We start from the raw sequence: 15,953 nt of genomic DNA, 5'->3' as shown, positions 1-15,953 counted from the left end.
AAGCGAATCAGGCTAGTATTCTGTTTGATGTGCATTTGTTTGTATTTAAGACATTACCCTGTCTAAGAAGTGAATATGATAGAGGATCATATTCAAAACTATGAATGTATTCCAGCTTTGTGAATCAAACACCTTCTGACAGAGCTTTTGCTTGTCAAAATAAAATAAGTATTTTAACATTTCTATCTGCATACCCTGATGAATATCCTCTTCCAACCCGTATTTAAAATGTCAGTTGCCTAACACAAATTGAGAACATCCATATAAAAAAAGACTTTGCCTGTGTGTTTGGAAATGTTATGTGGTTTTTACTTTAAAAATGCATACATTAAGAAGAGAACTTACTTTAGTGCTGTTTTTATAAATCACAAGTATTTCTTAAATGCTGAAATTTTCACGAAATCTTTTAACTGTAACAAAGTTTACTGTTCATGTTTTATCAGCATTGCAATTCTCTCCTGTTTAGGGTTCTGTATGAGCACATTGTACAGAAGATACATTTAATAGGGTGATCACAGGTCATGGATAGCCACACAACTATGTCACAGTGCAATGTATTCCAAAGACTTCGTGAAACAGTATTATGACTGCAAATTTTCTCAATTCCAGAAGATTGTTTTAACTAAATTACTGTTTTTATCTTGAGTTAGTGTATTTCGGGCTCTTATGAGTCTCTTGTCTTCAACTAAAGACCTTTGAGGAGACTGATCCCTCTAAAGAAATATTCTGTTATGTCTTCCTTCACACGTCCACAGAGCTGTGCACAGCAAACTGAGTAGAAAGGCACAGGAGAAAACTCAGAGCATTTTGCATTAAATATCAATGGCATATTGGTATTCATTTCAGCCAACCAGCATACCTCACTAATTTGGTGGAAAGAACAGTGTATACAAATTTAGCAGCAACAGCACTGTGGAGGACCCTTCTAGATAAAGAAGAAAGCCCTTAAAATGCGAAAACACCTTGCCAGCACTTGAACAGAGAGAAGTCAGATCATTGCTTCTCTGTATAAAACTTATATTTTTACCCACCTCAGAGTGTACTTCTTGTTTGTCAAATGACAGCAGTCTGGTAAGGTCTCTGTAACACAACAGAGCACAAAGGAATACACAGCATTCACTCGGAAAGCTGGCAATAGGCAGCATCAGACAGGAATTAGAGTATTCCCCTGCACAAGGGGACTGGAGTTTCAGGGGTACCTTTTGCCAGATCAGCATCTTCCCACCCATCTAACGCTGACAGCAAGCCTGCTGCAGAGGCCTCTGAGTGTGCCGCGTGGGGAATTCACTGTTCCAATATGCCAGAGAATATTTTTTGTCAGAATAACATGTTTTGTTTATTTACCAAAGAACATATTTGATCAAAGATCTCAGGGTTTATCCTATTCAGTACTTTTGTCGTTGATTATACAATGTCTGCATTTTCTAGGTCACTTAAATATTATGCCTCTATATGAGCATGTTAGAGAAATGTATGCACTAATGTATGTTTAATGTGAATGCATCTGAACTATTGTTCAAACAACGAATATTGCTTACTCCTTAATATGTTCCACTCAGCTACGTTTGAAAATTAACATCTCTTGTTTTGATATCATCCATAATCCTGAATACTGTCAGCAGATATAATAGGTTTAAGAAAACGTAACATTTACAGTTGAGCCTTATACTCTGATGCATGTTTTTCACTAATTAACCCATTTCAGTTGTTTTGTATCCCAAGATGCTCTGTATTCATCATTCATGTGCTCTATTTAACTCTTTTCAGGCAGAAGACAATATGAATATATAGAAGCAAGCTCCTGTATATGTTACCCTAGTGAATTGCTCATTGTTTGATGAATGTGCTAGCTGGAAAGTGATTATTGTAACTGAATAGAAAATCCTTGTAGTCTTGTTTAAAAAAAAAAATTTGCACATTTTCCAAGACATGGTGTTCCTAAAAAGTGATAGACTGACTCTATAACAAATAGAAAACACATACTAAAATTCTCATCTTTTTAAAAAAAGACGGTTTTAAAATTGTCATAGTGCTAATATCTATGATACACTGTGAAATATGGTAACACTCCTAAACAACAGACACTGCAAAAACATTGATGTTGCTTCTGTGTTGTCTCCACAGAATCTCTGAGTGCATTTATATGTTTGGAAACCTGTTTTACCAAAAATATTTGAACCTAAAATGTGTGATTCTTATCCCAACAAGCTGATTTGGTAAGTAGATGTTACCTCTTTTGCATAATTCAGTAAGATCAAATTGAAGAATTTTAATTGGAATTATCTGGATGTTTCAAACAAAATAGACTGTTCCTACAGGAATTTTTCCTTTCACACCTAAAGAACAGAATGTTACTGACATTCAGAACTGTGATGATTTTAGCAATGCTAACTATCTCTGGCAACCAATGTTTGCCCTAATTCTTCATAAAGTGAATAATATTTTTAATGCTCACAAGGTTTGAATGCCTTGTTCACAAGAAACTGGTCTACATGTCCTTAATATAGATTTGAAAATATCAGAAATATCAGCCTACCTATGTAATAATGCACAGTTTCATCTTGGATGAAACACATTATTAAGTGAGTATAATGTAAGCTCCAAATCTTTGGCTTTTCTTTTTGTTGAGACGGTTATCTGTGGTTGTTTTTTCTGGCATGGATTTCTTGTGACTAGATGGATAAACTATGAATTCTTTCAGTACTTAATACCTAACAGTCAGATAAGTCAGAAAAGGAGCAAGGGAAGAGCTCATGGTGCTTATGGAAACCACAGACTTGCATGATACATTTTTTTGAAAAATACATTTTAAAAATCTGAAGTCATGCAAGAGTAAACTCCATTCAGTAACCCATCATGACTATCTGTACCGCTTAGTCAGAGTACAGAACATGTACTGGCTCTTTTTTTGTTCAGTAACGTGAGATGTTACGCAGTGCTTATGGTCCCACATTGATTTTTAGCCTGGCAGATGTTTCCTGAAGTCACTAGTATTAAATTTAGAGGTGATACATATGCAGGATGATTGATTTGAGTATTGAGAAATTTTAAATGGAGGGGAATAAAATCAAGTGGAATATTCAACTTTGGTTTGTGATTTTCTTTTTGAACTATGCACTGGTTTAGGCTGTTTGCAAAACTGTGTTCACTCCTCTTTCCTTATGCTATATGAGGCAAAAATATTATTGTTCTATAGTTTATTGCACTGAAAATCAGAGTTATAATTAGATTTCTGTTTCCATCAAAGCCTATCCTAAAGCTCCTGTTAGAAACAACTAGACATTTTCTTTACTAACAGGGCAGCACAAGAAATAAATGAAGTAAAATATGGTTCAATGCCTATAAGCAGGTGGGTGAGAATCATAAAACACTTTTATTCAAAAATATTTATTGAAAATGGATATTTAGAAGGAAGAACCTTGTGGCTGGAACAGAAATTAAAATAATTCCCAAAGCAAGCACAAACATGAAACTTCAAAAGACGAATTTGAGACTGGCTAAGAAAGAGAGAGAGAAAAATTTCTCTTTGGAGCAAGTAATTATCTTACAGGATTTTACCCCACTGGTAAAATTTAGCTGGTACCCAGTTTAGCTTGGAGCACAAGTCTCTCACTCATTGCTGAACTCTTTCTGTTTCTGTACATAATCTGATACACTATCATGCAGTAAGAGTGTTTTTAATATATTGATTTACAACTTCACACTGATTTTCTAAATTTAGTAATCATCAATGAATTAATATCTGTGTCTGATTATTTTACAGGAAATTTCTCTCTCTAATATTTCAATAATACCAGATTAATCTGCAGCCTGAACTTGGTGGTACAAATTCTGGAAGGATGGTAGTTCTGTGGGGGAATGCAGCTTCAAACAAGAAATAGGTCATTTATTAAAGAAGTCACAGAACTAGGTTCTTCCCTCCTCTGGCATTTCTCCTGTTTTCCCTTCATGCATTTCATATTACCAATGTGTGTTTTTTTCCCGAGCACCCAGATTTTGCCAGTATGTTAGAATGTGTTCATCTTGCTGAGATTTGTTACACGCTGCAGTTTTATTGTAATTGACAGTTCAGAGTAGTGCTGTCTCTTGAGTTTTGCATTTTACTTTCTGTTGAAATGTTTACTACCTTGTTCTGATAATCTCTGTCAGTGAGAGCAGAAGAAAAAAAAGGAGGGGTGATGTCCTCATTTCAGAAACCCTGCAAGGAGACCAAAGATCAGAAGGACAGACACTGGAGTAAAAATTATTCAGAACTGATTTGTGAGCAAATACAAGAGCTACCCTCCTTCATGGGTAATATTAACAATTAAATGTGGGAAAGTCAAGTCTTCCATTTGCCTGAGAGAGCTCAAAGGGATTCATAAAGGGAACCATGATTCCTAAATGAGATTCATTGTACAGATAAATAGCTTGGGTGAATTTTGACTGCGTTTAAAGCTCAGCACAGTGTTTCAGGCTGTATAACCCCCAATAAGGATTTACCAGCTTAGTATTTCTTAGCATTCATTTCAAACTTTGGGCTTTTGTGTGAAGCTAATTATTGCACAATATTATACAACTTGCATAGTTTTTTATACATTGTAACTGATCCAAAAGGGGAAATACATTGGATGTGAACAGATCAAATAATTTTGCCTAGGGAGGCATCCTCACAGCCTGATTTTTAAGAGTTAAATTAGATAGGTACAGTGAACACAACACTAGTGGGAGACAGTTGAAAAGGACTGGCTGTTCCCAGGTGCTCTGTAAGATTTCCTTCTCTGGCTGCACTGTGTATGAGAGATTTGAGCCTTATGTAAAACTGGGCCTTATGCGAGGACTTTGATTCTTCTGTGTTCACTGAAAGTCATGGGAGAAGGCTGCAGGTATTCCTCTGCTTTTTCAATTTTTTATTCAAAATATTTAGAGCCTAACAACTGAATTCCAGAGAAGCAGCAACTGCTGAGAGCATCCTGTTTTCACAGAGATAATTAAATATCTTTAAGAACTGATGCTTTCCTGGATGGATTTGGCATGTCAGCTTGCTTTCACTGTTATTTTCTGACTGTTTCATCTACATTTTTCCTCTAGTTGTCATTGGTGTCAAAAGAGAAATAAGACAACTGATTCAAAGGTCAGAGACGTCGTTTCAGATTTGATGAGTCAGTGACATTAGAGCTCGGAGAAGTAGCCCTTGGCAAGTTTAAAAGTAGTGACAGTTTTGATGGTGAAATGCTTACAGGCAGCTGTGAAGGAGGCTTCTTTCTACATAGAAAGATAAGTAATGAACTAAAACTTCTATTGATGCTACAGTCACAGAATCACAGAATGCTAGGGGTTGGAAGGGACCTCTGTGGGTCATCTAGTCCAACCCCCCTGCGGAAGAAGGGTCACCCAGAGCAGGCTGCACAGGACCTTGTCCAGGCGGGTCTTGAATATCTCCAGAGAAGGAGACTCCACAACCTCTCTGGGCAACCTGTTGCAGTGCTCCATCACTATATGGCACCAGTAATGTTTTATTTTTTCTTCCTGAAGCAAGGAAAGAAACGGAGAATAACAGTGAAATATAAATCTATGTTAATAAAGACATGCCATTTAAATGATGAGATCATTATTAATTGTCTTCCTTCTCAAACTGAAGGTACATATTAAAATGAAAGTAATGAGTTGCATGAAGTCACACAACAATGTTTCCCATGTTATGGGTCTTTGGCTGGTAAAACTACATGCACTGCTCCACACCCTGGCCTCTGTATTCATCATTTAGTCACTGGAAAAGCTAGAGGAGGAATCAGCATAAAAACACATTTCTTAGAGGGGCAACCATTGAATGTGTTACCCGCTTTGACTTGCAGTAGAATTTCACTAAAAATGTCCACATTAGATTTCTTTCCTGTTGACTCTAATGTAGAGCCTTAAACAGAGAGGGAATCTTTGATAATATTAATAAAAACTTTCCTGCTTTATGCTTTGATTCTTGCCTACAGTAGGAAACTGGTCACGGAAAAAGTAGGTCACTGAAATAATTGCTGTACTGAAAATAATATAGCCTGACAGTTCTGGGGTTGTGCTACTGTATGTTCATTGGGCTGTAGCAGGTTTGGAGTCTGTGTATTAACATGAAGATGGACATCTCTAGTGTTTAATATTAGTTGTGTACTTTTGCCTAATCTCCTATAAGAGGTGCTTTCTTGTCAACTAGATGAGATTTATCTTCATTTTCAAAGCTACCTGCCAACTATATTTTTAAAAAATGTAAGATAATTTATAATTGTTCTTGCAGGTACTATATTGTTATTTTGTCACATTCTGTGGGTATATATATATTTCCTCTCTGATCTTCTTTGCTCCTGTTGTCCAGATTTGTCCAGTTATTTAACAGTTAATTCCCCTAATTTTTGCAGAAACTTTTAAGAAGATGGGTTTCTACTTTTAGTAACATTGTAATTCACTTATATAATAGATGTTTACTTTGAATGGGGAAAAAAAAAAACAAACAAAGGGGAGTGGGGAAGGTGGAAAAGGGGATCCAAAGGACAACTGAAGGTCAGATTGGAAAGTCTTTATGTTGCATGAATACCCAACTGTTGCCTTATCTTATATACATGAAGTACCATGAGAGAAAGATTTGACTGTATGAAACGTTTTCCTGTGCTATGTGATCTCCTGTCAAATATGTGTCATATTAAAAAACCAAAAAAAAATCATGACTCAAAGGACTGTCTTAAACCTGCTAGTAAATATACTCCTTTCTAAATCATTTACACAGAGCAAAGTAAAGGTAAGAATAAGGTTATATCTTCCAGTAACAATACATAAATCAACAGGAAAATAAGTCTCTACGAAACATAGGAATGAGCTCCAAATAATAGGTTTTACTGAGGATAACATTAGAAAAATAAAACATGATTGTAGTTTTAGAGACAATACTATTGCTTCTTATGTTTCACAATTCTATTTTTAGACAGCCAAAAGCTCTAGTGTGTTAAAAAGCCATTCCTCATGAATTATACATTTGTTCTTTTTCATTTGGCTACAGTGCCTTTGTCATATGAGTCCTCAAGATACTGAAGATCTATGCATGGTATGTCAAGATTTTTTTGTTGGCAGTATGCACAGTTGTCTGTTCATGTTTTTTGACATGTTTTGTATATTTATGTGTTGAATAGATTATATACTTTCTTTGTGACAGTGTTTTTTTTTTATTCTGGTATTTTCACATAGATCTAGTGGATTGCTTCTGCCTAGATTTTTTTTTTTAAATGAAGAGTTTAAGAAGGTGGATATCAAATTTTAAAAATATCACCTTTAATTTTTAAGGAGTAGTAGGACTAATGTGTTCTTCAGTTAGCCTGCTGGCTGCCCTTGCACCTTACAGAGACATAAGAGACTGCTTAGTTTGTTGTCAGAGTTGGATTAAATAATCTGGGCAACCGTTTTAACTCTCACTTTCATGAACAAGAATACAGCCTGCTTGTGCATGTTAGGACGCTTTTATTTTCCACTTGGTGTTTTATTTTTGAGATTGTTACCAGAGTTGTACATAATTTTCAAGCTATGAAGACATATACTATAACCCTCAGCTGTCCATCAGAAATCCAGTACTTTTCTCTGTCAGTCACAAAACTCCCACCAAACTGTCCTGCATGCTAGTGAGACGTTTGGTATATTAAAAAACAAAAGCAGAGCCAAGAAACCTCCGAAGCTACATATGTAATCTATTTCTCATTATGGTGTTCTTTAATTGGCGGCATAATGCAGCTTGAAAGGATAGCTCTGCAGCGGTTAGCAATATAATCTAGGGTGTGGGCTCCATTTTGTGTTTTACCAGGCATGCCTTGTGTCACGTTCGGTTGGTAATTCAGTTTCTCTGTCGTCTTCTTCTGTAAAATGAGCATGAATGCCCTATTTCACTAAAATATTCTGAAGGTAAATACATCATCTTTTGTGAAGCATTCAGGCACCTTCCTCATGGAAGTCAGATAAGAATCTATCAGAGATCAGTGAATTGCAGAAAACAAGTTATTTTCTGCCATTGAGAGGACAAATGAACATATTTGTTTCTCATTTTTCACATGAACATTTACTTTAGCCTTGAAGGAAAGGAACCATCTTACTCAAAATGCTTCCCCTGACCTCTGCTTCCTTTTCTCCTTAGCTATTTCCATCATCTCAGATGCCAAAGATTCCTTTTCACAGTCCTTCACAGTCACTTGCCATCTGTAACTGAGTATTTTCCCTCTGCCTTTCTCTGCCCTGGAAAAGTTACAAATTAATAAGTAAAGTAGTTTTTTCTGCTTTCCAAAAGCTCAGTTTACGCTCAGTAGTTCCAGTCTATCAAGTCAAAAGAGATGAAACTCCTCTTAGACTGGTTTTTTTCTGGTTTGGTAGGGGTTTTTTGGTGGTTTTTTTTCTTTGTTTTTTAATATGGTTGTGTGTGGGTTTTGTTTTGTTTTTTAATTTAGTAGACAAAATAATACTTCAACAGCTTATATTAACCGCAGCATCTAACTTTATTGTTCACCACCATACAAGTTTGCAGATCCAAATCTGTAGAACTTATTCAAACTTAACACCTACTCAGATTAATTCTTACCTTGTTTAGAACTGCAATTTCCAGTTTTGTGTATTTTAAATGTTAAATTCTTTACCATAGTCTTCTGTAGTATACTGTGAGTTTAAATCCTGAGAGTTTGTATGGTATAAGTGTGAGTAATGTTCAACAAAATGAGTTAATACAAGTTAACAGTCTCATAGCTGTTGAAGAAATTTTACCCATGTTACAATACTTCTGGTTTTCTTCTGTCAAAATACCTCTCTCTGATTCATGGCAATTATGAACACTCAGGAGCTGTAAATTACTATTATCTTGACACGTGTCTTTGCTTCCTTCTTTTTCATTCTGTGGTTATTTAAAGTATCTAGTCTTTTTTTTCTGAATCATAATTTCGTTTGTATTTGTATCTATCATATTGCTAAAATCTGGAGCATATTTTCTTTGGATCTTGCATGGGCCTTCAAAGGAAAACCAGCTGAAGTGGAAGGCAGCCGTTTCCCTGCTGCTCGGGGGCAGACAGCAGGGCTAGGCAGGGGGCTGCAGGTTGCCTCTCCATGCCAGGGCAGAGAACTCCTGCCTATGTCTGTCACAGGAACAGGAGACGCTGTATTCCTCTTGCTGGCTCTAAGCACCATGGGGGCTCCACCACAACCTGAGCTTGAAACACAAAATTAAGCATGATATTGCCAAGGGTGACTGTTACTTGCACAGGAACACCAGTACAGGGTGTACCACAGAGCCTGTGATGTGTGGGAGAAGGACCCCTCACCTCCCCCAGCCTCAGGGATCCCTAAGGACTGCTAAAATTATATTACTGCTACTATTATCAGAAAGAAACTTTATACATGTTTTATACACCACGACAAAAAGCACAAATGACTCAAAAGATGGGTAAAATTTCTTGCAACTTCTTACTTCACAGAAAAATTTAAAATTATACATAACATTTGGAAAGTGTGACCTTGATCGATCTTTATTTTCTTTGTAATAAATTGAGGATAATTTTAAAATGTGTTCAGTTACAGCAGTTTTAAAATGACAGAAGTTCTGTGATTAAAAAGGTGATAACAGGGCAAAGTATAGTGATATTTTAGAATGTATTTGTGGCAAATACTGCTAGAACATAGCTGGTCTAAACACAGTAACTAATGTAGGAACTTTACATATTCTGTGTCTATGACATTATTGCACTGCAAAGATTTCATAAAAATAAGTCACAATTTTACCTCTTTCAAATCATCAGTATGTATGGTTTGTGTTCATACTACATAGTTCAGGTTTTGACTTCTTGCTTTGAGTTTTAAAACAATGTTATCTTTATTCATTTTTCCAGATTTGCTCACGCAGTAAAAATTCCCTGAAACTGAAATTTTGAGTGATAATGACTATTGTGAACATTTACCAGAGCTCAATTTTTACTTGATATACTATGTGTCTCTTTCTGTGTATGGCCTAAAATATGAGGCGGGAGGAAAAAAATAGTACAAAACTAAGTTGAATATGTCTTTTTCTTACATTGGGAAACTGACCTGCAAATCTTCCCAACCCTGTAGCAGGATTATGATACTATAAATCTAAAGTCTTTTCTTTCTCATGTACTTTATTTTGAAATACTTAAAGCATTTAACTCCAAAAGCTGATTAAAAAATCAGTCAGTGTATTGTATTATACCAGTAATTTGAATGAGTGAGAAATGAAAGCTAGATGCTACGTGGATAGTGCTAAGATAATTAAGTAAATTAACTAGACAATATTTCTGTAAAGTGGGACACAGAGCCTTGGAGTCAGAGAAATAATGAATGTTGCAATATACTGCTGACTGACTGTTCTTCATCTCAGCGCCTATGATTTTGTTTTCTTCCAAATCATAGCACTTGACACCATGATTAACTTTGTAAATATTTATAGGATATTTTTAGCTAATATAGAAAACACTGTCTCTCTTTTCCACCACAAATCTGTGGAAGTAGAGGGTTACATGGCTTTTACAGCAATGTTCAAGCAGCAGTATCAGAAAATACTTTCCAAAATGCAGACTGTCCCCCAGGCCTATCACTAAATTTGTCAAACACTGACTGGTCTGTTTGCACCATTACCGCTGCAGACCAAGGTTCAGCACGACAGCAGGAAGAAACCTGTCATTCGAAAAAGGACTCGAAAAGGTAGAGAAGGAGAGGCCGTGTGGAGGGAGGTAAGCAGACCGCTGCGCTCCAAGATGATGCAATGCAGGGCAGTGAAGCTAATTCTTCCTGATGTGGTGGCTGGGGGCTGAGGGAAGCCGTGGCCTCTTGGAGGGGGGAAGGACTGCCCTCCCCCACGATGATATATGTGTGAAGCTGCCTGAAGAAGAAAGAAAAAACTGAGGGTTCTGTTCACACACACCCCCCCCCCCCCAAGTTATTTTTTTAAGTACCTATATTCAAACAGTTACATGAGAACCATACACTTTAAGGGACAGCCGTGTTGGTGCTGGGTTTCCTACAGCTTCATGTCAGTCCAGATACCACACAAACACAGAGGATCTAGCATTTTCCAAAATAAATTGTCTGTACTGTGAGGGACTGAAGAGGCTCCAGTAGTGAAGGAGCAGCGTAGGAAGGCATACATATATTAACACTGGAGGAACACCTGCAATTTGCAGGACAGAGACGAAAAAGATGTGTAATGAGTTGGCTGTAATGGCTGAGAAAGACTGATGCTGTTATAATGTGTTGCTGCCTCTAACAAATGATACCCAGCATAACAGCAGTTGCAAATATCAGTCCCAATAGGTCATCTTTAGACAGCCTGGAGTTGTTTACAGCTTAACTTAGTGGCTCATGCAGCTTTTAGTAGTTGGGTCGCTGGAATGAACACAATACCACATTAATTCTCTTTGGCTCTAGAAGGTCCTGCTTGTTTTCGGTAGGTAAACAGGACAATGAGACAGAAATATTCCCTTTATTTTTTTTTCTTGGGGAAAAGATGTCACAGAAATTTCAAACCAGTGAACATGGTTTGTTGACTTTCAGCTTTATATTGCAGACTGGTATTCTATACTACTTATAAATAAAAGTAGATTCTAAGCCAGAACACTAGCCATGTGCTGGAGATGGCATTTTAAAGTTAACTTTAAAAAAAAACAAAATTTACTTGACTTAGATCTTGTTTTCATTTATTTTTTCAATGGAGGGACCTAAGAACAAAATTTTTTTAGTATCATTGTAAAGAATGGAGTAAACACTGTGAAAAAGCAGGTGCTATGTAGCTTCACTAATAATTTTAGGGTGCAGACTTCACCGAAGTGTTACTGCAGTTTTCCTGCACGTGCCTTACAAGGAGGAGACGTGCCATACTAGCCTGTTTGTATTCCTTTCTCCGGCTTGGTGAGGAGGAAGTAAATCCACCTTACTGAGCTTCATGGAGGTGAAGTTGAAGGAAATGCCAATCATACCTCTATGTATTCAGCCCAGAATTGATTGCATGATGCAAAGGGAGTTTCTCTTAACCCCTGCAATATGCTGGGACCGTGCAAAAATTGCCCAACAATCAAATAATCCAAGACAGAAAAAGCAACTTGCAATTAGATTTCCAAAGTAGCCCAGCAGGATTTAGACACTCTAGAAATCTCTTTGAAAGTTTTCCTAACTAAAGTGGGTTTTTTTTTTAAAAAAGTTGCATCATTTAAAAGCAAAGCTATTAAGAAGTGGGTCAGTTATTTGGGTAGCATCACTTAGGTGATGTCCCAAGTGCATTCAAGAGGTATTTTCTCTCACAGAGTTTCTGGAAAAAGAAATGTACAAGTCCCTGGAGAAGATAAAGCTCTATTTGCTAAGAAAGAAGAGAAATTAGAAGGGTGGTTCACAAGAGTCTGAAGGTAGGTTTCTGAGACCATGGCAAATATAAAGCTGCAGGATGCATTGACAAAGATACAAGGACATGGTTCCCTCCCATTTTGCAAACATGTTATCCGTAATGCCAGCATGATTCCTAGCTGAAAGTCAACGTTCTTTCCTTGACCAAAGATTAGATGAATGGGCACGTACTGAGAACACCAATATTAGCTACCATTTAAATCAAGCTGAGTTGCAGAAACACGATACTGACAACAGGCAGGTTAGGTGGACGTTTGCTACAGTATTTGTTGCTCTGTCCATCTGCTTGAAAATAATCAGCTACATTAAATTTACTGCAGAGATCTCCACTCTCATTCCTTGTTGGCTAGCTGGCAATTAGTGGAAATAATTTATAGAAGTATGGGTAGCATCTTTTATACCAAAATCCTTTACCCATCTACCAGGACCTTAGGGAAAATCACTGAAATGGAAGACACAGAAATAAACTAAATTAAGTAAATCAAAGACTAGATGTGAATTGCATAAAGTACATGCAGTTATATTTGTATTGCAGAGAAGTCTCAGGTTAGTCTTCATTGTTTAAATCAGTGAGAGAAAATATGACAGTACTTTAAATAATGAATTCTCAGTGACTTTCTGTGCAGGACTATATTATTTTCCCTCATTAACAAACAGAAAAAAACGACAAGAGAGGAGTGTTTGATTAAGGCTTCTTGACAAAAAAGCGTGAGTGGGGGTTAGCATAGAGTGTCTCAAAGTTTAGGTTATGACCAAACTGGAAAAGCTCGTTTCCCTCTGGTTAGAGAAATGAACAGTGGAGAGGCTTGCTGTTGATGAGAGCCCAGCAGGCAGGCCCTGCCAGCCCTCTCCTCCCCCGGCAACATCTCCATGCCTCCTGGCTGGGGATGCCCCTGGTAAGTGCAGCTGGTTCTCACCCTTCTGCGGGCCTTGCCTGGCAATAGCTGTGTAAATGCTGCCCGGACCTTTTGTGTTTTGGTATCCTGCAGTCTTTGAAGCAAGAGCTCCAGAATATACATGCTCTGGGTGGTTGTGACTGGCATTAACAGCAGGGTCTTAGTACATTTAAACTGAAGAAATGGCGTAAGACACTAGGACATAAGATGCTAAGATTGTGGCATGCAGGTGAAGAGAGAGATGGGGACAGAAAATAGAGGAATATTTTTAAGAAAGGTTTTTAAATGTTTCTTGGGTTTGTTTTTTTTTTAAATCCCTGACTCCTGAAACCCATGAAGGAAAAGAGTGCAGATGCGCTGTCTTTTAAACAGTTTTTAACAGCAATATCCATGAGGGTCTTTAAGAAGCAAGGTGGCCACAGACATGGCATCTGGGCTCCATGTGCAGCACAACTACACAGCCTCTCAGCTGTGTGCAGAGGTTTGGAGTGTGACAGACTAACACGTTTAACTGTGTGCCCCCGGGGGCCAGGCAATTGCACAGTTTGTGTTCATTATGATCAGCCCCTTTGCTCATGTGGGGCTGGTGAGCATCTGCCGCTGGGCTGGAATGGAGAGCTGCAGCTTCGTCCAAAGAACCTCACAGTACACCTTGTGTAGTCCATTGGAAAGAAGGTATTGTTGGTTCTGTAAAATCAGTTAGAAAGCAGAGGCAGGATGAGAATGGGTTGAGAGACAGTTTGATGCTTTTTTGAGAGAAGGAAAGATCTGAGAAAAAGTTGAAAATGAGTGTTAAACCAAGAAAAATGCGAAGCAGCTTGATAGTACGTGGGGGATGGCTTATTGCAAGTTGCTAATTCAAATTGGTATTTAAATACCTTTGAAGGGGTTAAAAAATATAATGGCCAGATCATTCAAGCCTGTAAAATTACAGGAAAACCCCATAACAGCAACAAGAAATTGCTCTCAAATGCCAGTCCTGCAACTATCCTAATTTGAAATGCTGACTAGAAGCTATGGGTCTGCAGTTTGCATGCCGATTATCAGAGCATCAGTGATTTTCTTGTATTCTGTGCTGTGATAATAGAAAATAAACAGGTTAATTCCTTAGCAATCTTTAAGTTTGGATATTGGGATGCAGTAGGCAGACATTTCTTGGAGGAAGTCTGTCAGCCCCAGACTTTGTTTCCCTGTTGGTTTGTCAAAGCTATGCTTTTGACCTTCAAGGTGCAGATCAGGGCTCATCTATTCACTCAAGCTTTCGCCTGAGGAGAGGAAACTGAGGGAAATCCAGCCTGTTCTTGGATCACAGTCTATTTGGCTTGACGTTGTCAGTAAGCGTTATGTTATCACTGTAAATGTTTGCTTAGTCTGTTGGTGAAGCACACTTTATAAGATGAAAGATATATAAAAGCAGTGTGGATATGTGTAAAGAGGGAGACAGTTAAATGTTACTAGGGTAGAACAAATAAGTTAAAGAAATGAAATATATTTACTGTAATCCGCTCCAATGCATCTGCACTAAGGTGGACACTGGCAATTATTTTCTATGATTTTGGAGACTAAAATGTGTCTACTAAAATGTAAGGCTGTAGATGTTTGTTAAATTGCATTTTATAGCTGTATGAAAATATGTATTTCAATTTAAAATACAACACTGAAAGTTGCATGCTAGAAGCAGTATTTACAGAAGGTTGGTCTGCCCCTTGATGTGTAGATTGCATTAAAAGTAAAAACTGAATGTGAACATGAGGAAAACCCTAGAGCCAAGGGACAGTGGGTCTCTGCTTTTCCAGGCTGTTCATGGTGTGCCCCAGTTCATAGGCAACAGAGCTCCTGAAACCTTTGGATGGCAAGGCTGACTCCAGCTTTCCTGCACAGAAGTGCTCCATCAGCATTACAAATAGGGCTATCAAGAGGGCAGGATCCACCGGATAAGAAGCTTTTAGCAATGTTGTGCTGGTCTGCCCATGAGCAAGTCCATTTGCTGCATCAATGGGCATTCACATTTTAAAAGTTTGAAACAAGTAGCTTTTACAAATGTGGTAGGTGGTCATGTTTCTAATTCTCGAATTATCTTCAAATTTCAAGATGTCTGAATGTTTTGCTTGAAAACTTTTTGCCAGCAGATGTTGGAGTTTAAATCAAAACCAGGACTTTTGTCTGGTAAAAGTAGGAATTCATTTTTTTTAGATAGAAATTTTCTTTTAGTTATAACTTTTGTTCTGTTTCTGCTTGGAAATGAAATAGCAAACAGCTAGATCAAAATAAACCAAAAATTTCCTGGGAAAAAGATCAAATTTAAAAAATACTCCTGTTTTTGAGCAGGAGAAGGAGTTCCATTTTCTGGCAAACTATTGCTATAAATGTTTTATAAACCTGAAAGGAAGTATTGTGGAATTAAAGAAGAAAAATGATTCTTTCTCTGTTTTACAAAATACATTCCAAAAGTATTTTCTTATTCCATTGCCTTTTTGCAGATAGACGAACAGCAAAAACAACACAGATCCGTCACTGCACTTGCGAGTAGCAAGCTACTCCGACCTCAGCACAACAGGCATAAAGTCATACTGACTCTGAATGGCAATATCTTATGCCCTCTTTGTACAGATATCTATATAACACGCTGTTGTGTTGCATTAGAAAAGCATTTTTGCAGTCACTGTG

The sequence above is a fragment of the Opisthocomus hoazin genome, chromosome 6, assembly GCF_030867145.1.
Source record: "Opisthocomus hoazin isolate bOpiHoa1 chromosome 6, bOpiHoa1.hap1, whole genome shotgun sequence".
Lineage (NCBI taxonomy): Eukaryota > Metazoa > Chordata > Aves > Opisthocomiformes > Opisthocomidae > Opisthocomus > Opisthocomus hoazin.
The sequence above is the reverse complement of the archived record's forward strand: the minus strand, read 5'-3'. Positions refer to the sequence as shown.